Below are 23,953 nucleotides of genomic sequence, written 5' to 3'. Positions count from 1 at the left end.
ACTGTATTGTTCATGCTGACCCCAAACTTCTGGGCTCAGGGAAAGTTCCCATCTCAAACTCTTTTTTTTAAAAAAATTTTATTTTATTCATACATTTTAGGTATACAGTATAATGACATTCATCATTGGAGATTTGCACCTTTACATAATCTCTCTTGGTTATTATTTTTTCCCCTTCCACTGCCCTCCATTCAACCCCTCCATCCCACCCCATTTACAAAGACTTTGTTTCCATTTTTTCCTTTTCTCTATTAATTCCATTCCCTTCTTTCCTTTCCCTTAACCCCTCCTACTTCCCCTTCACCTTTGCCCCTTTTATTGTGAGACACAATTAATAAATTGAGAGAGGAGCTGACGAACATGATGGACTCCCAATATAGGAAACAAATGGAATCCATAAAACAGATGCAAACAGATTTCCAGGAGATTAAAAACTCCATCGAAAGTCTATACAGCAGAATGAGCCAATGTGAGGACAGAATTTCAGATATAGAAGATAAGATTGCAATTAGTGACCAGGAAAATTGCTTTAAAATTGTAAAGGACCATGAGAAATCAATCCAGGAGCTGCTAGATGATGCAAAGAAGAATAACATAAGACTGATTGGAGTCAATGAAGAAAGAGGAGAGAGTGCAGATGACATAAAAAATCTGTTCACAGAAGTGATGGCAGAAAACTTCCCAAGCAGGGGAAAAGAAATTGACATACAGATAAGTGAGGCATATAGGACTCCAACTAGCCCTGATAAAAAAAAAAAATCTACACATATGCATATAATAGTTAGGATTCCCAAAACCCAAAAGAAGAACAAAGTTCTTCAAGTAGTTAGAGAAAAGAAACAAATCACATACAAAGGAAAACCCATCAGAATCACAGCAGATTTCTCAACCCAAAACCCCAAGGCATGAAGAGCTTGGAGTGACATATTCCAAGCCCTAAAGGAAAATAGCCTCCAACCCAGATTCATGTATCCTGCAAAACTATCTTTCAAAATGAATGGAGAAATAAGATACTTTCATGACAAAGAGCACCTTAGGAACTTTGTGAATACCAAACCAGCACACCAAAGAATTTTACACAATGTCCTAGGAACAGACATTAGGATCACAACCCCAGGAAGCCTAGTAGAATGAATCCATCGGATGGACTAAAAATTAAATGCAAAGGGGGAGAATCCAAAAAAAAGAAAAAGCCATGACAATGATAAGTCAATATGTATCAGTTATAACCATGAATGTTAATGGTCTAAATTCACCAATCAAAAGAAGTAGACTGGCAGAATGGGTCAAGAATCAAAATCCAACAATAGGCTGCATACAAGAAACACACTTAATTCAAAAGGAAACTCATAGACTGAAAGTTAAAGGGTGGAAAACAATACTGCATGCGACAGGAACCCGAAAAAAAGCAGGAGTAGCTCTCCTCTTTGCAGATCAAGTAGATTTCAAACCAACGCTGATTAAGAGAGATGAAGAAGGACACTACATCCTTGTAAAGGGAAGAATCCAAGAGGAAGAGATGACAAACATAAATATCTATGCACCAAACACTAGTGCACCCAACTATATAAAACAAATACTAATGGACATGAAAAGTCATATATGCCCTAAAACAATTGTAGTGGGGAACCTCAACACCCCACTGTCACAAATAGATAGATCAACTAGACAAAAAATAAGTAATGAAATACTAGAACTCAATCGAACTCTTGAACAAATAAACTTAACAGATGTTTACAGAGTCTTCCACTCCACAAAATCAGAATACACATTCTTCTCAGCTGCACATGGGTCATTCTCCAAAATAGACCACATCCTCACACATAGAACATGTTTGAGTAAGTGCAAAGGAATTGAAGTTATCCCCTGTATATTATCAGACCATAGTGCAATGAAATTGGAGAGCCATAGCAAAAGAAACTCAAAAAATGTCATAAACACATGGAAATTGAACAACACACTTCTGAATAACCAATGAGTCACAGAAGAAATTAAAGAAGAAATCAGTTTCTTCAATTAAATGACAATGACAATACAACATATCGGAATCTATGGGACACAATGAAAGCAGTCTTATGAGGGAAATTCATAGCAGTGAATATGCATATTAGGAAAACAGAACGAGCCCAATTAAACAACCTGATGCTGCACCTCAAGCTTCTAGGAAAAGAAGAACAGGGCAACCCCAGAGCTCATACAAGGGAGGAAATTATAAAGATCAGAGGAGAAATCAATGCAATGGAGACTAAGAGAACGATACAAAAAAATCAATGAAGCCAAGAGTTGGTTCTTTGAAAGAATCAACAAAGTTGACAAACCCTTAGCCAACCTTGTCAGAAAAAGGAAAGAAAAGGCCCAAATCCATGCAATTAGGAATGAAAAGGGTGAAATTACAACAGACCCAACAGAAATCCAGAGGATCATCAATACCTACTTTGAGAACTTATACACCAATAAGATGGACAACACAGAAGAAATGGACAGATTCCTAGATACATATGAATTACCAAAGTTGAATGAAGAAGACCTAAAAATTCTAAACAACCCAATATCAATCAATGAAATTGAAAACATAATTAAAAACTTACCAACTAAGAAAATCCCAGGTCCTGAAGGCTTCACTGCTGAATTCTTCAAGACATCTAGAGAGGAACTGCGGCCACTACTGTTTAAGCTCTTCAATGAAATTGAAAGGGAAGCAGTACTCCTGAATTCATTCCTGCAAGCAAGCATCACCTTGATCCCCAAAGCAGAGAAAGACCCAACCGAAAAAGAGAAATATAGGCCAATCTCACTAATGGACATAGATGCAAAAATCCTTACTTAGATCCTGGCAAATAGAATGCAGAAGATCATCAAGAAGATCATACACCCTGACCAAGTGAGATTCATCCCAGGGATGCAGGGATGTTTCAAACATATGCAAATCAATAAATGTAATACACTATATCCATAGAGCCAAGGGCAGAAACCATATGATCATCTCAGTAGATGCAGAAAAAGCATTTGACAAAATCCAACGTGCATTTATGATTAAAAACCCTACAAAAAATTGGAATAGACCGTCTCTACCTCCATCTATGAAAAACCAACAGCCAATATCATGCTAAATGGTCAAAAACTGAAATCCTTCACACTAAAATCAGAAACAAGACAAGGATGTGCACTATCATCATCTCAGACTCTCAAGTAGCTAGGATACATGTATACGTGTATCCTAGTGTGCTCTGTTTCTTGAAGAAAATGACAGAATAGGCCAAGATCTAATTTTTTGAGAATAAGATACATATAGTATTGGCAATCTGTGCCAAAGACCAGGGCTATAGTTCACATGACCACTGCCAATCTGGTGTGTGGAGAATGATTATTGACCTATTTTGCAGTTTTCTTTAAGGAACAGAGCAAAAGCTACCTTTCCTTTGCTCAAGTCAGAGATTTCCAGTTTTATAGGCATATAAAGGCACAGGTAGCAGCAATAGCAGTTTGGGGCAAATGAAAGCACTTGGGACATCCTATAGAGAAATCAAGAATTCTGAAAAAGAAGTTGGGAAAGGAACTCCATGTGGGAATAAGGGCCTTTAAAAGCTCAAGCAGAAGCTGAGTGTGGTGGATGGGCAATTCAAGAGAACACTGTGCTCTCTTATTGCAAAGCAGCCATTTCTTCAAGTTTTCCTCTGGTTGTTGTTGGATTTTCTATTTTTAATTCAAGAGTTCTTTTGAAGATCTCTTGACAGTGTTTCAAAATGGAACTCATTAGCTGCTTTTAAAGAGGGACACAGATCTACTCCTCTATTTTCAGAGTTATTACCCCCAGAAGCAGAGTTTTGATGTCTTACAGTAGATATCAAACAGCCACGACAATTTTTAAAACCAGTGGGTGGAACAGGGCTCTCTGTAGATATTTAGAGTTACATGCTTTTCCTGAGGGTAGAGACATGCTGAAAGATTCCCCAGATTGTAATATCCTGTTGATACAAGGATGAACAGGCCTCTAAAATATCTTAGATATTTTTTAAACCAATGAGAGCCCATTTTTAATATTTATCATGCAAGTTAGCAGGCCAGTTAATGAAAGCCAATTTTTGACATTCATTATACTAATTAGCAAATAGGAGGTGGTCCTGTGTTTGAGATACAAGTGTTAGAGGTACTTGTGGTCATCATTCTGAAATGTCACCCTTTCTGTATAATGTTTTCACCCTGTCCCTCTATCTGCATCTCAATGAGAGCAGTTGACTGACTTTAAAGGTAAAGTGAAAATATATTGGCACAGGCATAATATCACATGTCTATTCTGATGTTCTTTTTTTTTCAGTACTGGGGATTGAAGCCAAGGCCTTCAAACTGAACTACACCCCCAAGCCCTTTGTTTAACATTTTATTTTTTCAGACAGAATTTTACTAAGTCACTAAATTGTCTAGGCTGGGCTTGACGTAATCCTGGTTCAGGCTCCCAGAGTACCCTATCATACCTGGCTGCTGAAGTATTTTAAAGTAAGTGGAAGCCATTATAACACCTACATTATATCATTTAATATAACAATTCCATGAAGTAGTCCTCTAATTGTCTCCATGCTATATAATGGGGAAATCGAAATTTAGGGAGAATAAGTAATTTGTTTAGGGGTGTCCAGGTAGTAAGTGGTTGACTTTTGATTCCAATCCAGCTCTTTGAGACTTTAATCTCTTATGCTTTACTTTATGATCAAAAGTATCTATTTACTTTATTTTTTGTCACATAAAGACTGCTTTTATGTTTTGTTTTGTTTCTTGGTACTGGGGATCGAACTCAGGACCTTGCACTTGCGAGGCAGGTGGCATCACCACTGAGCTAAATCCCTGGCCCAAAGACTGCTTTTAAGAAAAATTTCTGAACACTAAATGTTCTTAATCATTAAAGGCTGGGCCATAGTTGGAATGTAGTCGGGTAGTTTCATTACCTGCCTTTGGCCTTTTTTGGAAGTTTGGGAGATAGCAAATCTCAATTCTAAAGAGAAATTATGAGAAACAATAGCAGTGGTCTGCTCTGGGGGTATCTAGGAGGCTTTAGTGGTGCTTTTAGTACTTGCATCACCAAGGAATAGGCCAGAAATTGGCCTTAAGTCTCACTTTCTTTTTTGCTTCTGCCCTGCCAAAGGAGTACAGGAGTGTCTGTTCAGAATTTTAGTTCTTCTTGCCCGTTAGGCACCCTAAAATGTAGATACAATGATATATACTTGCATTTGATAGAAGTAGAGAGGGACAGCATTTTTGGAAAGGCTGAAGTAATGAATAGAAATATAGTCATTCACCATACAATGACATTTTGGTCAATTTCAGATCACATATATGATGGTAGTTCCATAAGATTATATTGACTAGTGACATTGTAGCCATCTTAATTGATGATCTAAGACTTGATTGTATTTGTCTCATGATGCATTTCTCATAACATATCTTTGTCCCTAGGTGATGCATGAATGTAGTTAAAAACATGAGTTCAGTTTTTCCCTTAGAGTAGAAGACAGATATCTGCTCATTCTCTGGTTTTCTGAACAGATTTTTCACTGAATCTGGAAATTGTATTTAGTGTTCTAGTAACATCTTCAAGTTAATTCTAACAGGGTTTGCTTTAAGAGGTGGTAGATGTAGTTATCTACAGAATGAGACTTGAAAAAGCAGCTGGCAATGCAGTACTTCTGTCAAGTTAATTGCCAGTTATTCTGTAACTTCTCAAATTTTTTGTGTCTTCAAGAAATTCCTAGAAACATGTCAAATTTGGTAGGGATTCTACTAAAACCTTTTCAGAGTAGACTCCTTGCAAAGCGACCTCCTTTTTTTCATCAACTTTTAGAGGACGGACAACAATATGGAGACTATCAAACTTACATTGGGGGGAAATAAGGAACTTTCTGGAACTTTCCTGAAAGGAAATGTCAGGAATGTCACAGCATAAAGAATGTCAGGAACTTCCCAGGTGGATTGAAATGAATGCAGGTGTGCCTGAAACTCTGCCGTTGCTTCTCATCCTAAAATGGTAGTCAGTAAATGCACTTCCTCATCCTAAAATGATAGTCAATAAATTGCAATTTTAAATGTGCCAGTAGACTATGCTAACTAAAGAAATCCAACAATGAATCCATTTACAAATAAGTGTCCTTGTTTTTGAACTTTGCATTTTATTGGGGTTTCTTAGATTCTTAAAGTGGTTTCAGAAAATTTCATCACAAAAGATATTTGAAATAAGTAGAAAAGCTGAGTAATATGGTATGAGTTACTTGCATTTGTATTGATAGGTTATGGCGTGCACCTGGAAGGGAGAGGTAACTAACATTTATTGACATTTACTAGTGTCAGGCACTGTTGTCAGTGTTTTTGATGTATTATTTCATTTAATTCTCATATCACTTCTGAGGTAGATACTATTATTCTACTTCAACTGCACAGACAGGCAAAGTAATTTACTCAAGGTCCCAATAGAGTAGAGATTTGTTTCTAGGTAGCAAGAGACCCAGAGACAGCTGTGTGACCTTAGGCAACTCACTTCTCTCTTGGGTTTCAGTGTCCTCACTTGTAAATTGACAAGTTATCCTTGACTACTTTTAGCTCTGACTGTCTATGATTCTATGTGTCTTAGATACTTCCTATATCTTCTGAGTGTTGGTTCCTAAGCATATAAAGCCCAGAAGTCAAGAAGAAGTCAGACTTGCAAGTAGAGGTATTTTACAATGTAACTGTACTGTACAAATGATTTAACATCAGACATAGCAGGCTAATGTGGGCAATACATTTATTTGAGTTTTTTATTTTATTATTGTTAGTTTTGCATTTCACTGGTCTGAGTTCTTGACACTGTCCAAGGGCTTTGTTCTTACCATTGGGATTTGAGACTGAAACTCAGAACATATATTGTTATTTTTCTTGACTAAACTTGAGTGCTTTTAGTGTTTTTTATTACATCAAATTGCTGTACCCATTAGCTATTGTGATTTACTTTAATTCATTCTACAACAAATATTGAGCATCTTCTATGAGCAAAGTGTTTCTATTCACTGAAGAATAATACATCAGTAAACAGAACAGGCATATACTTGTGACCTCATGGAGCTTATACTGTAATGGGGTTGACAAGCTATGAGCAAAATATACTAGTACAATATATAGCATTTTAAGTAGTTATAGATTCTATGGCAGAAGATAAACAAGATGGGGTGCTAAGGAATGCTGGATTCAATCACTATCTCCCTGGGAAAATCAATGCTGCTTCTCATCACATCTTATGTGACAGGAAATTTTTACCTAGGCAATTAAGCATGGACTTTAGCTAGAAGTGTATCTCAGTGGTAAAGTGCTTGTGAGGCCATGAGTTCAACTCCCCCCCATTATGGTTTATATCTAGATGTCCCCCTACCCAAAGCCTGGTCATGGGGACAAGATAATCATCAGTAGATTAGTCCACTAATGAGTTTAAGCTAACTTACTGTTAAGTGGTGGAATCTCATTAAAAGAGGTGGGTCACTTAGGGTGTCACCTGGAAGGGTTTATCTATCCCTTCTTGGCTTCTCCCTTGAGTTCTCTCTGCTAACCCTCCTCTGTGATGCCCCTCTAACATGTTGTCCTGCCTTCAAGCTTGCTGACTATCGACTGAATCCTCTACAAACTGTGAACCAAAACAAACTTCTCCTCTAATTTATGGATGTTGGTTATTGTGGCTCAGTAATGTGAAAGTGAATAAGACAAATTTGGGTACTAGAGAAGTGGGGTTGTTGCTGTGACTCTAGGACACTAGCTGACTATGTGCTTCAGAACCCTTTACAAGTGGTTCATGGGAGGAGTTTAGAAAGTTTTGGCAATGTTGGCTAAAGAAGCAGCAGCCTCAGAATGTTGTGAACTGAGCTTGATGGGAGATTATGGTTAGAGCTCAGAAGCCAGAATGCTGATAGAAATGCAGCCAGTAAAGAACAAGGTCAGGAGGTTTCAGTTGGGAACAAGGACTCTATTGGAACTTGGACTCTAGGCCATGTGTGTTATGAATTGACAGAAAATTTGTCTAAGTTTTGCTCATCCTGAAATTTTTCAGGAAACTTGAATTAAGGGTGGTGGACTAATTAATCTGCTGGAGAGAATTTCAAGGCAGCCCCACATTCAGGCTGTAGCATGGACATTGTTGTGGACTGTTTAGCCAGCTCTACCTCAGAATCAAGAGCAAATGGTATAGCTAAGCGATTTAAAAACTTTTGTTTTAGACATTTAGAGAGGAGCTACTGCCAGTACTGTTTAAACTCTTCAATGAAATTGAAAGGGAAGCAATACTCCCAAATTCATTCCTGGAAGCAAGCATCACCTTGATCCCCAAAGCAGAGTAAGACCCAAGCAAAAAAGAGAACTATAGGCCAATCTCACTAATGAACACAGATGCAAAAATCCTCAACAAGATACTGGCAAACAGAATACAAAGGGTCATCAAGAAGATCATACACCCTGACCAAGTCAGATTCATCCCAGGGATGCAGGAATGGTTCAACATATGCAAATCAATCAATGTAATACACTGTATCAATTGAGCCAGGGACAAAAACCATATGATTATCTCAATAGATGCAGAAAAAGCATTTGACAAAATCCAACATGCATTTATGATAAAAACCCTACAAAAAATTGGAATAGATGGTCTCTACCTTAAACTGATAAAAGCCATCTATGAAAAACCAACAGCCAATATCATACTAAATGGTCAAAAACTGAAATCCTTCACACTAAAATCAGGAACAAGACAGGGATGTCCACCATCACCACTCTTGTTCAATATAGTTGTGGAAACATTAGCCATGGCAATTAGACAAGAGAAAGAAATAAAAGGAATAAAGATAGGAAATGAAGAAGTCAAATTGTCATTATTTGCAGATGACTTGATACTCTATATCAAAGACCCCCAAGAACTCCAGCAAAAGTCTTCTAGACTTAATAATCAAAATCAGTAAAGTAGCTGGATACAAGGGCAACACACAAAAATCAATAGCTTTCCTCTACACGAACAACAGACTCACTGAGAAATAGGGCAAACAATTCCTTTCACAATAGCATACAAAAAAATGAAATATCTAGGAATCAATCTAACAAAGGAAACAAAAGACCTCTACACTGAAAACTACAGCACTCTGAAAAAAGAGATAGAAGAGGATGCAAGAAAATGGAAAGACATCCCTTGCTCCTGGGTAGGAAGGATCAACATAGTGAAAATGGCCATACTTCCAAAATTGCTATATAGATTCAATACAATCCTAATTGAAATCCCAGCATAGGGCTGGGGATTTAGCTCAGTGATTCTGGCGCCTGCCTTGCAAGCGCAAGGTCCTGAGTTTGATCCCTGGTGCCAAAAAAAAAAAAAAGAAAAAGAAAAAGAAAAAAGAAATCCCAGCAGCATACTTCATGGGCCTTGAGAAAATAATCGAAAAATTCATTTTGAACAAGAAGAGACCCAGAATAGCAAACGTAATTCTAGGTAACAGAGACATGGTGGGAGGTATTACAACCCCCAATTTGAAACTATAGTACAAAGCTACTGTGATAAAAACAGCATGATACTGGCAAAGAAACAGACCTGAGGACCAGTGGAACAGATTAGAAGATGCAGAAACAACTCCAGACACACTCAGCCACCTCAACTTTGACAAAGGAGCCAAACACCCTCGCTGGAGGAAAGATAGTCTCTTTAATAAATACTGCTGGAGAAATTGGGTTTCAACTTGCCAAAGAATAAAACTAGACCTATATCTCTCATCATGCACTGAAGTAAAATCGAAATGGATTAAAGATCTAAATATTAAAATAGAAACTCTGAGCCAGTTGGAACAGAGGTTAGGTAGAACCCTTGAAGACATCGGTGTAGGAAAAGATTTTATGAACAAAACCTCAGTTGCCCTTGAACTAGCACAAACAATCAACAAGTGGGATCTCTTCTTACTAAAAAGCTTCTGTACAGCAAGAGAAACCACCAGCAGAGTGAAGAGACAACCTACAATGTGGGAAAAAATTTTCACCAGCGGTCCCTCAGACAAAGGTCTACTATCTCGAATCTATAAAGAACTTAAAAAGATCAGACCTCCCAAATTTAAAGACCCAATCCAAAAATGGGCATCTGAAATGAATAGACATTTCTCAGACAAAGAAGTAGAAATAGCAAATAAGCATATGAAAAAATGTTCACCATCACTGGTCATTTGAAAGATGCACATGAAAACAATGCTGAGATTTCATCTCACTCCAGAAAGAATGGCTGCTATCGAGAAATCAACCAATAACTAATGCTGGTGGGGTTGTGGGGAGAAAGGAACCATTCTCCACTGCTGGTGGGAGTGTAGATTGGTGCAACCACTGTAGAAATCAGTATGGAGATACCTCAAAGAACCAGGACTGGAAGTCCCATTTGACCCAGCTATTCCCCTGCTGGGTATCTTCCCCAAAGAATTAAAAGAATTATACCACAGTGATATATGTTCACCCATGTTCATAGCAGCACAGTTTGTAATAGCTAAAACTTGGAAACAGCCCAAATGCCCATCAACTCGAGACTGGATCAAGAAAATGTGTTTTTTTTTTTTTAATAACATGGAGTACTACTCAGCCATAAAAAATGAGAAATTATAGTCATTTCTAGCTGAATGGATGCACATTGAGGTGATACTCTTAAGTGAAATAAATAGGACGCACATGTAAATACCGAATAGTTTCTGTAGTTTAAGAAACTGAAAGTGTTAATAAGGACTAAAAGGTATAATAGATAATGTGGAATAGCAGGAAAAGGGGCAAAGGGGAAGGGGAAATTGGAGGGGCAGGGGAAAGGAAAGAAGGGAATGGAATTAATATGCAAAAATGGAAAAAAGGGAAACAAAGTCTTTGTAAATAGGGAGGGGTGGAGGGGTTGAAGGGAGGGCAGGGGAAGGGGGAAAAATAAGAACCAAGCACGTATGTAAAGATGCATATCTCCAATGATGAATGTCATTATATTGTACACATAAAATGTACCAATGAAAGGATATACAAAAAAAATGTTTCATTTTGCCAGAAAGAAAGCACCTGCAAAGATGGAGTAGAGGAGGGCTTGGTTGCTGCAAAGATTAGGATTAAAAAGAAGACAAGTACTATTACAACAGGGTAATAGGAAGGTATGACTTCAGGGAATGTGAGGAACTAAGGGAGAACTCATCCTTTCCAGGATCAACGTTGTAAAAGTGAAAGACTTTGAGAAGAGAGTCCTAGGGTCACTCTGCTCTAGAAGGAGAATGGCTGCCTAGATAATTGATTTTCTGGCTTTCAGTTGACAGTGTTTAGCCATTCAGGCATTCAGAGTCTAATGCAGCCATGATTCCTGGGTGACTGGCTATTTCTAGAGCTGCTGACAGACCTTGATTTCATCCACATGATGTTAGATTTACATGCACGGAGAATGCAAGAGTTATGAGATCATGGAGGCTTCTACCCAGATTTTAGAAGAAAGCCTTGGAGTTTAGGCCAGTGCATGAAGCTCTGAGCATGAAGCTGAAAGTTTAGTGGAGACCCCAGAATGTTGAAAAAACCAGGAACATGGAATATCTGGGGAAAATCATAAGGAGTGAATAATGGTGGCCCATGAGAGAGGCCATAAGGGCTACAACCACTTAAGTACATTGAGGTGGGGCCACTCAAGCCCTTTGGAGTTCACATCTCATCCCCACAACTTGCCCTCTGTGATGGATATGGTAATATGAGATTTAATGTTTGCCATTCTGTGTTTTAGTCTTGCAATGGTCCCCTTGGTTTTATCCCCTTCTTCCTATCTTTTGGAATGGGAATGTTTATCCTGTACCTTTGTACATTGGCAGTGTTTAACCTTCTTTTGATTTTCACAGTGGTTTACAGCTAAGAGTTTGCCTTAATTCTCAGAGGAGACTTTGGACTTGAATTTTTCAGTAATAGTGAAACTGTTAGGATTTTGGCAGCTCTTAGGGATGGGTTGAATAAATTTTGCATAAAGATATGTGCATGAATCTTTTGGGAGTCAGGGGAAGAATCTTAATCTTTATACCTAGATGTCCCCCAGAAGTCTCATGTGCTCATAGGTGGAGCTTTTCAGAGGTGACTGTGTCATGAACATGTGATAATCATCAGTGGATTAGTTCACTGAAGAGTTTATGGCCAACTTGCTTTTAGGAAGTAAGGTCTGATTGAAAGAAGTGGGTCACTGGGAATGTGATCTTAAATGGTTTATCTCTCCCTTCTTGGCTCCTCCCTTGAGTTCTGTCTGGTAACTCTCTTTTGCTATGCCCCTCTGGTATGCTGTCCAGCCTTAGAGCCAGCTTCCTATGGACTGAAATCTCTCCAAACTGTGAACCAAAATATACCTCTCCATCTTTAATTTGTGGATGTCAGGCATTCTTTTCCAGTGATGAGAAAGTGGCTAAGGCACTCCTCTTCCCTAAAACATGGACTTTGGAGTCAGAGAGACCTATTTTGATTTATAATTCTGCCTCCCAACTTTGCAACCTTTGGCAAATAATTTTATTTCATTGATCTTGTATTATCCAGTGTATGGTCAGAGAAGCATAACTATTAAGAGTGATAAAAAAGCAAATGATTTACTATAGGGATCCGACCTTATGTAATTTGTGTGCCAATTAAACAGGTCATATAAGGCTGTTGTTTATTTGGTGCTGGCCCTGCAGTCAGGAGGTCAGATAGGAAAGATGAATGTGAAACAAGGGGACAGCAAGGTCAAACTAGAATTTATGAGGACCTGCTGGAATCTATGAACACAAAATGGAAGCCACATGAATCTCTCACAACCTTTAATTCTCCAACTTGAAAGGTGAGGTGTCTTATAGGAGAACCTGCTGTGCTTCATCATAGAGCTAAACAAACATCTTGCCCTAAAGCCAGAAAAACTGAAAAAGGAAATTCTAAGGGAATCCTAGAAGTTTTGGCTTATGTGTGTTCCCTCAGAATTCAGAAAAGCTGAAGGAAGAGGTTTAGTAGTTGCTATGATACCCATCAAACACACCCCTTGCCAAAACTGAGAGCCAGGAAAGAAGAGATAACATGCCAAAGCTGCAACAGCACCTGGTTAAGAAAATGAGGGCTGGCCTTCACTTTAGCCTTCGGGGAAGGGAATACTTGAGATTCTAGTTCCAGCTTAGCTATTTTGACAGAGTACAAACCCACCACAGGCTTGATTCTTAATGGGAACTGTAATACCTGACTCATAGAATTGTTGTAAAGAATAAATGAGCTAATTAAGTAAAAGTATCTAGCTCATAGTAGGTAGGTAGTTCACACATTTTTTTCTACCCTTTTCCTACTGTTTGACCAAGGAATGGCACACTTTCGGCATTAGGGCCTGTGGAGAAGGTTTTATTTTGTGTGAGTTTTTTTGGCAGGGGTAAAGTGGAGTCTGTGAGATGACCTTTTAAAGAAATCATTAAATCATATCAGATTGCAAGCTGTCTGTTTTATCTGCATTTGAAGTAGGCTTTGTGTGAAGATGTAAAAGAGAAACTGAATGCCCCAGACCATCGAGGATATATCTAGCATGTATGTACACTTGCATACAAACAACAAATACAGATTTGAAGAAATCTCATAAGTTGGTGGAAAAATATAGTTCATAAAGTCAGAGTTAAAGAATCTCAAAACTGGCAGGAACATAGGAGAAGGTCAACTAGTCCAACACCTAATTTGCACAGAGGGAGAAAGAGGCTTGAAGAAGGGCAGTAAATTGTCTAAAGTTATAACTTGTTTGGTCCAGGGATATTTTTTTACAGAATGTTTTTTAGAATACTGAAGAACTAGTTAAATATATTGCGAGGATGTTGAAGATCTCATCCACTTTATTATTCAGTGTCCTCTATATGGCATCTCCACATGAGAATTTTAGAAACAAGCGCCAGGAAAATTTTTGTTTATTCCTCTGAATTGTATATTTCTATTCCTCACGGACAATACAAATCTTGTAAGTTTTCATGTGTAAATAGGATCATTTTGCTTTGGCTTCCAGGATGTTCAGAGCCAAATTCGTAGGTCCAAATTTATTAACTACATATGTAAGACTCCATGGCTTTAATGTCTATGTCAGTGTTTCTGAATCTTTTAGAGACCAAGAGCCCAAACTGTAACCCAAACCCAGTTATTTACCACAAAGTGATAACACTGCAATTAAACCTGAACCCTGAGGTTTTAGTTTAGAAAAAACAACTGTTATCCTGATGCTCTGGTGCTGGGGTGCCTTGGCTCATGTGTCAACAGCGAGGGCTCTGTGTGGCTGCTGTGGCATGCATGCCATAGGTTCACCACCACTGGACTATGCATACTCCTCCTTCTGGCTTTGTTGTTTTATTTCTCCTGGTCTTGATTTTTAGTTAATATAATTTTATATATAATATGTGATATATGTGTCCTTGGATCCTTTGTAGTATAAAGAAAGATAAATAAATAGAAAAATCCTATATTATTTGACTTCTGGGTTACAGTGAAAAAGCACAAGGCATGGAATAGATTCTAGTCCAGGCTGGGGATTGAATCCAGGGCCTCACACATGTTAAGAAATACTGAACTATATCCCCAGCCTTAGGCTCTGCCATTTTAATAGACTTCTTTGAACTTTACCTTTTTTTTTATCAACTTGGATATTATAATCTCTGGCATGATTCAGAAGATATTCTTTATTAAAAAATAGACATATGTGAATATTATATGAATATTGTCCTTGTTATAAAAGGTGTTCTGACTAACTGGACTCTAAGTTGAAAGAGTCAGAGTGATTTGAAAAAAGTATTTTACCCAGTCCTGGATAAGAAACCAAGATTAGATCAAGTCTTAAGGTTAGTGAGAGAATAGTATATAGAGTAGAATTTACTCACTTATATACTTTTACTATGTTTTTTTTTGGTACCAGGGATCGAACTCAGCTCCTTGTAGTTACGGGGCAGGCAGCGGAACCACTGAGCTAAATCCCCAGTCCTATATGCTTTTACTTTTAGTTTGTATCCTAAAAGTAATAATGTAGTAAAGTTGGCTTTTTGATGAGTGGTTTTTCCATGAATTTTAACATACATATAGATTCATGTAACCACTACTATAATAAAGATACAGACCTTTTCTTCCTATTTCAAATTATCAATTATTCATTTTAATCATTTTAATTCTTATTTACACTTTCAGTTTCTCACACTAGAGAAGCTATTCGGTATTTACACATGTGTGTCCTATTTATTTCACTTATGAGTATGGCCTCAATATGCATCCATTTAGCTATAAATGTCTCTAGTTTCTCATTCTTTTTTTTTTTTTTTTTGCTACCAGGGATTGAACTCGGGTCCTTGCACTTTCGAGGCAGGTGATGGAACCACTGAGCTAAATCCCCGGCCCTAGTTTCTCATTCTTTATGGCTGAGTAATACTTCATTTTATAAGGGAAAGGGGAAAGGAAAGGAGGGACCTAAAATGTACCAATAAAAGAATTTAAGGAAAAAAAAATAAAGATACAGAAATTCTACCTCTCCAAAAAACTCCCTTTGGTTTTCCTTTTAATTCACAGTCTCTCCTCAGCCATATGCCTTCATTTTACTTATTTTAAAATGTCCTCTGTAATATTTTATGAGAAGGGATTTAGAAGACTAATTTGATTCAGCCATTCACTTTATAGAGTTCCTACAGTATGATTACCACTATAGTAGGTTTTACAGGCTATATAAAGAGTATCATATGTGGACCAAGGCTTCAAGCTTACTGCAGCATGGTCAAAAAGATCAGGTTACTATATTGGAAACAATTAGGGAACCATATAAGACACTGTCTAAAGAAGTGCTAAGCTGATACAGATCAGGACATGGGGAAACATCTGTCTAGGGTAGAATATAAGTTTCTGCAACTGAATGACATATTACTTGTGTGTATAGTACATATCTTCCTGTGTGAGCCTAGCCTGAAATATATTTAGAAATGTAGAGTTTCATTTCACCTCTGAAAGTGATATATTAAACAGATGAAATGAAATCACACACTTATGGAAGTGTTTACAGAAGGCTTCAGAATCTATAGTCAAGAAAATCTACCTAAATGCAAAAAAAATTATTCTACTTTTTATACGATATGGAGAGACAAATGACAGCCAAATGGCTTTGCTCTGTGTCCAGAGAAATTTAACAAAGCTGACATCTAGATATCTATTGCAGAAGTCTGACTAGAATTTTCCATTGTGAATATAGTCCATGTAAATTCTGAGCATATGGCTCCCATCAGTGATCTATGAGGAGGTGATGGAATGTAGGTTGAGGAAGGCAAGGGGAAGGCCAAGTTTCTGACTCTAAAGTGAGAGGCAGCTGGACACCATATGTGTGTATTTAGACTAGAAGCCAGCTTTATGTCGAGGGAGTAGGCAGTCACCCAGGCCTCATGATTTGCAGGGTATGGAGAAAGGATCTTTCTTTGCAAAATTCTTCTCCTACAGACAGGTCCTAAAATCTGAGCTTTCCATTAGAGAAAGAAACAAAATATTGTTTTGTTTCTCGAGTCTCTCTTTGAAATATAGGGAGCTGAGGAAGGGTCACCAGCTTATTAAACTGGAAACAACTATCAGAACCTTGATGTGGAACAGTTTACCAAATTAGCCTAGCAGACAGAGAAAAAGTAGGACCTACAGGATGAATCTGTGTGTCTGTGGATGTGTATGTACATGTGCATGTAAGCTAGAAGTTGGTACATTTGCAAAAAACTGGCTATATACAGATGAGAATGGTAATATTCAGCACTCATGTACATATTCCAGTCCATTGGTTCTATATTGGGCACCAGCAGTGGTTTACTCTCCAGGTGGGAAGCTTCTATAGTATCAGCCAGAATACAAGTTGACTCAGAGATTTCCTAAAAATAGATCAAGATGATGGTCTGCTAAGGCAGCCTTTTCAGAAAAGGGGTAAAGTCAGGGGAGTGAATCCTAAGGTGTGAATGGAGAAATTAGCTATTAGAGAAGTTGTCACTTGTCTAGAAATAGCCTCACTATTTAAGGAACAAGGAGAATTGTCTGGTGTGTGTGTGTGTGTGTGTGTGTGTGTGTGTGTGTGTGATGAAAGCCAGAAGCCCCACCTTTCACGAGCAAAATGAAGTGATATGAAGAACAGAGCTTTCTGACTGTGTCATCTCTATGCCCTACACTCTGGTATGGTCCTGCCTCACAGCCTGAAAAATGACCTTCTCAAATAAGATTGCCTATTGAATGCTGTTTCCAGGCTCTTTTTAGCATTCAGTCCAACCTTGCTAACCTGGGAAAACATATGAAGTTCCCATTTCTTTTTTTTTTTTGTATTAAATTCTTTTATTGGTACATTGTAGGTATACAACACAATTACATTTCTCATTGGGAATTGTACCTTTATATAAGGCATCTTGGTTCTTATTTTTTCCCCATTCCTAGCCCTCCCTTCACGCCCTCCACCCTTCCCTATTTACAAAGACTTTATTTCCATTTTTTTCATTTCTCATCGTTTTTTCCTTTCCCTTCTTTCCTTTCCCCTGTGCCTCCCACTACCCCTACCCCTTTGGAGCTTTTATTCCTATTTTACATTATCGATTATTCATTCTAATCATTGGTACATTTTAGGTATACAATATAATGACATTCATCATTGGAAATTTGCACCTTTACATAGTCTCTCTTGGTTCTTATTTTTCACCCTTGTCCAGCCCTCCCTTCAACCCCTCCAGCCCTCCCTATTTACAAAAATTTTGTTCCTATTTTTCCATTTTCTCATATTAATCCCATTCCCTTCTATCCTTTCCCGTAGCCCTCCCACTTCCTTCCCCTTTGCCCCTTTTCTTCCTATTTCACATGACCTATTATAAATTTACTCCTTATTTACACGTTCAGTTTCTCACACCAGAGAAACTATTTGGTATTTACACATCTGTGTCCTATTTATTTCACTTAAGAGTATTGCCTCAATGTGCATCCACTTAGCTATAAATGTCTCTAATTTCTCATTTTTTATGGCTGAGTAGTACTCCATTTTATAAAAAAACCACATTTTATTTATCCAGTCTCCATTTGATGGGCATTTGGGCTGTTTCCAAGTTTTAGCTATTACAAACTGTGCTGCTATGAACATGGGTGCACATATATCACTGTGGTATGATTCTTTTAATTCTTTGGGGAAGATCCCCAGCAGTGGACTAGTGGGGTCAAATGGGATTTCTACTCCTAGTTCTTTGAGGTATTTCCATAGTGATTTCCACAGCACTTGCACCAGTCTACACTCCCACCAGCAGGGGAGCAGGGTTCCTCTTTCCCCACAGCCCCACCAGCATTTGTTATTGGTTGATTTCATGATAGCAGCCATTCTTTCTGGAGTGAAGTGGAATCTCAGCATTGTTTTCATTTGAATCTCTCGAATGACCAGTGATGTGGAACATTTTTTCATGTATTTATTTGCTATTTCTACTTCTTTGTCTGAGAAATGTCTGTTCATTTCAGATGCCCATTTTTGGATTGTGTCTTTAAATTTGGGAGGTCTGATCTTTTTAAGTTCTTTATAGATTCGAGATAGTAGACCTTTGTCTGAGGAAGAGCAGGTGAAGATTTTTTCCCACATTGTGGATTGTCTCTTCACACTGCTGGCGGTTTCTCTTGCTGTGCAGAAGCTTTTTAATAAGAAGAGATCCCACTTGTTGATTGTTTGTGCTAGTTCAAGGGCAACTGAGGTTTTGTTCAAAAAATCTTTTCTTATACCAATGTCTTCAAGGGTTCTACCTAACCTCTGTTCCAACTGGTTCAGAGTTTCTATTTTAATATTTAGATCTTTAATCCATTTTGATTTTAGTTTAGTGCATGGTGAGAGATACAGGTCTAGTTTTAATCTTTGGCAAGTTGAAGCCCAATTTTTCCAGCACCATTTCTTAAAGAGGCTATCTTTCCTCCAGTGAGGGTGTTTGGCTCCTTTGTTGAAGATGAGATGGCTGAGTGTGTCTGGTGTTGTTTCTGCATCTTCTAATCTGTTCCACTGGTCCTCAAGCCCGTTTCTTTGCCAGTACCATGCTCTTTTTATCACAGTAGCTTTGTAGTATAGTTGCAGGTTGTGGATTGTGATACCTCCTGCCATGTCTCTGTTACCTAGAATTGCTTTTGCTATTCTAGACCTCTTCTTGCTCCAAATGAATTTTTGGATTGTTTTCTCCAGGTCTATGAAGTATGCTGCTGGGATCTCAATTGGAATTGCATTAAATCTATATAGCAGTTTTGGAAGTATGGCCATTTTCACTATATTAATCCTTCCTACCCAGGAGCAGGGGATGTCTTTCCATTTTCTGATATCATCTTCAATCTCTCTTTTCAGAGTGCTATAGTTTTCAGAGAAGAGGTCTTTGATTTCTTTCGTTAAGATGATTCCTAGGTATTTCAGTTTTTTGGATGCTATTGTGAAAGGAATTATTTGCCCTATTTCTCTCTCAGTGAGTCTGTCATTGGTGTAGAGGAAAGCTATTGATTTTAATGTGTTGACCTTGTAACCAGCTACTTGACTGAATTTGGTTATTAAGTCTAGAAGACTTTTGGTGGAGTTCTTGGGGTCTTCTATATAGAGTATCATGTCATCTGCAAAGAATGACAATTTGACTTCTTCATTACCTATCTTTATTCCTTTTATTTCTTTCTCTTGTCTAATTGCCATGGCTAATGTTTCCAGAACTATATTGAACAAGAGTAGTGATAGTGGACATCCTTGTCTTGTTCCTGATTTTAGTGTGAAGGATTTCAGTTTTTGACCATTTAGTATGATATTGGCTGTTGGTTTTTCATAGATGGCTTCTATCAGTTTGAGGTAGAGACCATCTATTCCAATTTTTTGTAGGGTTTTTATCATAAATGCATGTTGGATTTTGTCAAATGCTTTTTCTGCATCTATGGAGATAATCATATGTTTTTTGTCCTTGGCTCTATTGATATAGTGTATTACATTAATTGATTTTTGTATGTTGAACCATCCCTGCATCCCTCGGATGAATCCCACTTGATCAGGGTGTATGATCTTCTTGATGATCTTCTGCATTCTGTTTGCCAGTATCTTATTAAGCATTTTTGCATCTATGTTCATTAGTGAGATTGGCCTATAGTTCTCTTTTTCAGTTGGGTGTTTCTCTGCTTTGGGGATCAAGGTGATGCTTGCTTCCAGGAATGAATTTGGGAGTATTGCTTCCCTTTCAAGTTCATTGAAGAGTTTAGACAGTAGTGGCAGCAGTTCCTCTCTAAATGTCTTGTAGAATTCAGCAGTGAAGCCATCAGGGCCCGGGCTTTTCTTAGTGGATGATTTTTAATTACATTTTCAATTTCATTGGTTGATATTGGGTTGTTCAGAATTTTTAGGTCTTCTTCATTCAACTTTGGTAATTCATATGTATCTAGGAATCTGTCCATTTCTTCTGTGTTGTCCATCTTATTGGCATATAGGTTCTGGAAGTAGGTATTGATGATCCTCTGGATTTCTGCTGGGTGTGTTGTAGTTTCACCCTTTTCATTCCTAATTGCATGGATTTGGGCCTTTTCTTTCCTTTTTCTGACAAGGTTGGCTAAGGGTTTGTCAATTTTGTTGATTCTTTCAAAGAACCAACTCTTGGCTTCATTGATTTTTTGTATCGTTCTGTTAGTCTCCATTGCATTGATTTCTCCTCTGATCTTTATAATTTCTTCCCTTGTATGACCTTTGGGGTTGTCCTGCTCTTCTTTTTCTAGAAGCTTGAGTTTCAGCCTGAGGTTGTTTAATTGGGCTCGTTCTGTTTTCCTAATATGCATATTCACTGCTATGAATTTCCCTCATAAGACTGCTTTCATTGTGTCCCATAGATTCCGATATGTTGTATTGTCATTGTCATTTAATTGAAGGAACTGCCTGATTTCTTCTTTAATTTCCTCTGTGACCCATTTGTTATTCAGAAGTGTGTTGTTCAATTTCCATGTGTTTATGACATTTTTTGAGTTTCTTTTGCTATGGCTCTCCAATTTCATTGCACTATGGTCTGATAATATACAGGGGATAACTTCAATTCCTTTGCAATTACTTAAACATATTCTATGGGTGAGGATGTGGTCTATTTTGGAGAATGACCCATGTGCAGCTGAGAAGAATGTGTATTCTGATTTTGTGGGGTGGAAGACTGTGTAAACATCTGTTAAGTTCATTTGTTCAAGCATTCGATTGAGTTCTAGTATTTCAGTACTTATTTTTAGTCTAGTTGATCTATCTATTTGTGACAGTGGGGTGTTGAGGTCCCCCACTACAATTGTATTAGTGCATATATGGCTTTTCAGGTCCGTTAGTATTTGTTTTATATAGTTGGGTGCACTAGTGTTTGGTGCATAGATATTTATGATTGTCATCTCTTCCTCTTGGATTCTTCCCTTTACAAGGATGTAGTGTCCTTCTTCATCTCTCTTAATTAGTGTTGGTTTGAAATCTACTTGATCTGCAAAGAGGATAGCTATTCCTGCTTTTTTTCGGGTTCCTGTCGCATGCAGTATTGTTTTCCACCCTTTAACTTTCAGTCTATGAGTTTCCTTTTGAATTAAGTGTGTTTCTTGTATGCAGCATATTGTTGCATTTTGCTTCTTGACCCATTCTGTCAGTCTATTTCTTTTGATTGGTGAATTGAGACCATTAACATTGATGGTTATAACTGAAATGTATTGACTTGTCATTGCCATGACTTTTTCCTTTTGTTGGGTTCTCCCCCTTTACATTTAATTTCTTGTCATGCCAGATGGGTTCATTCTGCTTTGCTTCCTGGGGTTGTGATCCTCAGTGTCTGCTCCTAGGATATTGTGTAAAATTCTTTGTAGTGCTGGTTTGGGATTCACGAAGTTCCTAAGATGCTCTTTGTCATGAAAGTATCTTATTTCTCCATCCATTTTGAAAGATAGTTTTGCAGGGTACATCAATCTGGGTTGGAGGCTGTTTTCTTTTAGCGCTTGGAATATGTCACTCCAAGCTCTTCTTGCCTTGATGATTTGTGTTGAGAAGTCTGCTGTGATTCTGATGGGCTTTCCTTTGTATGTGATTTGTTTCTTTTCTCTGACTGCTTGGAGAACTTTGTTCTTCTGTTGTGTTTCTGGAATCTTAACAATTATATGCCTATGTGTAGATTTTTTTTGATCAAGGTTATTTGGAGTCCTATATGCCTCACTTATCTGTATGTCAAGCTCTTTTCCCCTGCTTGGGAAGTTTTCTGCCATTATTTCTGTGAAGAGATTTTTTATGTCATCTGCACTCTCTCCTGTTTCTTCATTGAGCCCAATCAGTCTTATGTTATTCTTCTTTGCATCATCTAGCAGCTGCTGGATTGATTTCTCATGTTCCCTTATAATTTTGAAGCAATTTTTCTTTTCCTGGTCACTAATTGCAATGTTATCTTCTATATCTGAAATTCTGTCCTCACATTGGCTCATTCTGCTCTGTAGACTTTCAATGGAGTTTTTCATGTCCTGGAAATCTATTTGCATCTGTTTTATGGATTCCATTTGTTTCTTAAGTTGGGATTCCATCATGTTCCTGAGCTCCTCTCTAGATTTATTAATCATGTCTTGCACTAAGGGCACAATTTCTCCTGTTATCTGAGAAATTATTTCTGATTTCATTTTTTCCAGATCCCCTTTTGTTGCCAGTTCAGTTGGTCCAGGTGGTTGAGTGTCAGAGGGTTCCATCTCATTTCCCTTTGGGGTTGCTGTAGGTGATCTGCAAGTCTGCTTTTGAGACTTATTTATGTTTTTTCTCATTTCGACTTGGGCGGCGGGGCTGTTAGCGCCTGCAAGGATTACCTCCTCTGAGCTGCGTGAGGTGGGACAGGGGCCAGGAGCAGCGGTAGGGATGGTGACCCAAAAGCCCTTTCCTGTGGGCTGGGAGCAGCCAGAGGGATGGTGGCCGGGAAGTCCCTTCCTCTGGACCAGGAGCAGTGGGATGGTGGCTCACAAGCCCCTCCAGCTGGGCCGGGAGCGGTGGGAGGGGTGGTGGCCCGGAAGTCCCTTCCTCTGGGCCAGGAGCAGCGGGACAGAAGGTGGCCCAAAAGCCCTTTGCTCTGGGCTGGGAGCAGCGGGAGGGATGGTGACCGGGAAGCCCCTTCTTCTGGACCAGGAGCAGTGGGACGTCAGCTCAGAAGCCCCTACCTCTGGGCCAGGAACAGTGGGACTCAGTACCTTTGTCTGGTCGTCTGGTGTCCTCTGTGCCTTGGTAATGTGGAATCAGGTGGCTGCCTGTCTGCAGTGGGGTGATTCGGTGTCTTCCGCGTGACTCAGGAACTCGGTAGGGCGTGCACAGACCTGCCTGTCTGCAGCGGGGTCCCCATTTCTTTTAAAAATGAAGAATCTCAATAAATATTGGTCTTGGCTATTTTTTTTTTCTTTTTCTTTTTGATACTGGGGATCAAACTCGAGTCCTTGAGCTTGTGCAGCAGGCGACGAAACCACTGAGCTAAATCTCTGGCCAGTCTTGGCTATTTTAAATGGCAAGTAAAATCAGTTCAGAGGCCTGAAAACCCTCAGCATATGAACGAGCATTGGATCTATGGAGAAGTAGCTTCATAGAAGTTAAAATCTAGGGCCATAGCTCTTTCACATAAGAATGTCAATTTAGCTCACCATCCCACCTCATTTTGGTAATTCTCTGAGTCTTTTGTATTAAGAAAGCAACATATTTTTTAGATTGGTTTGAGGCTAAAAAAAATCAATAAAACCTCATGTGGGAGTGGTGTTGGCTTTTCTGAGTTCACTGTTGAATGGGAAATTCAGACTGCTTCACAGCCTGAGTCATCTGAAAAAATTGGATTTGCTCATTTACAGGTGGAAAATTTAATGTGCCTGTTAATTTCTTCAGATGGTGACATTTAAAGGTGAAAGTGATAATGGTACTGGGAAGGTGTACCTGGGGATCATGGTCTTTATGGTGCTGGGGCAAAGAGCTACCGTTGTG

The sequence above is a fragment of the Heterocephalus glaber genome, unplaced genomic scaffold (assembly GCF_053883595.1).
Source record: "Heterocephalus glaber isolate CG9 unplaced genomic scaffold, H.glaber_assembly_v1.0 deba00001729, whole genome shotgun sequence".
Taxonomy (NCBI): domain Eukaryota; kingdom Metazoa; phylum Chordata; class Mammalia; order Rodentia; family Bathyergidae; genus Heterocephalus; species Heterocephalus glaber.
This window is presented reverse-complemented; position numbering follows the sequence as displayed.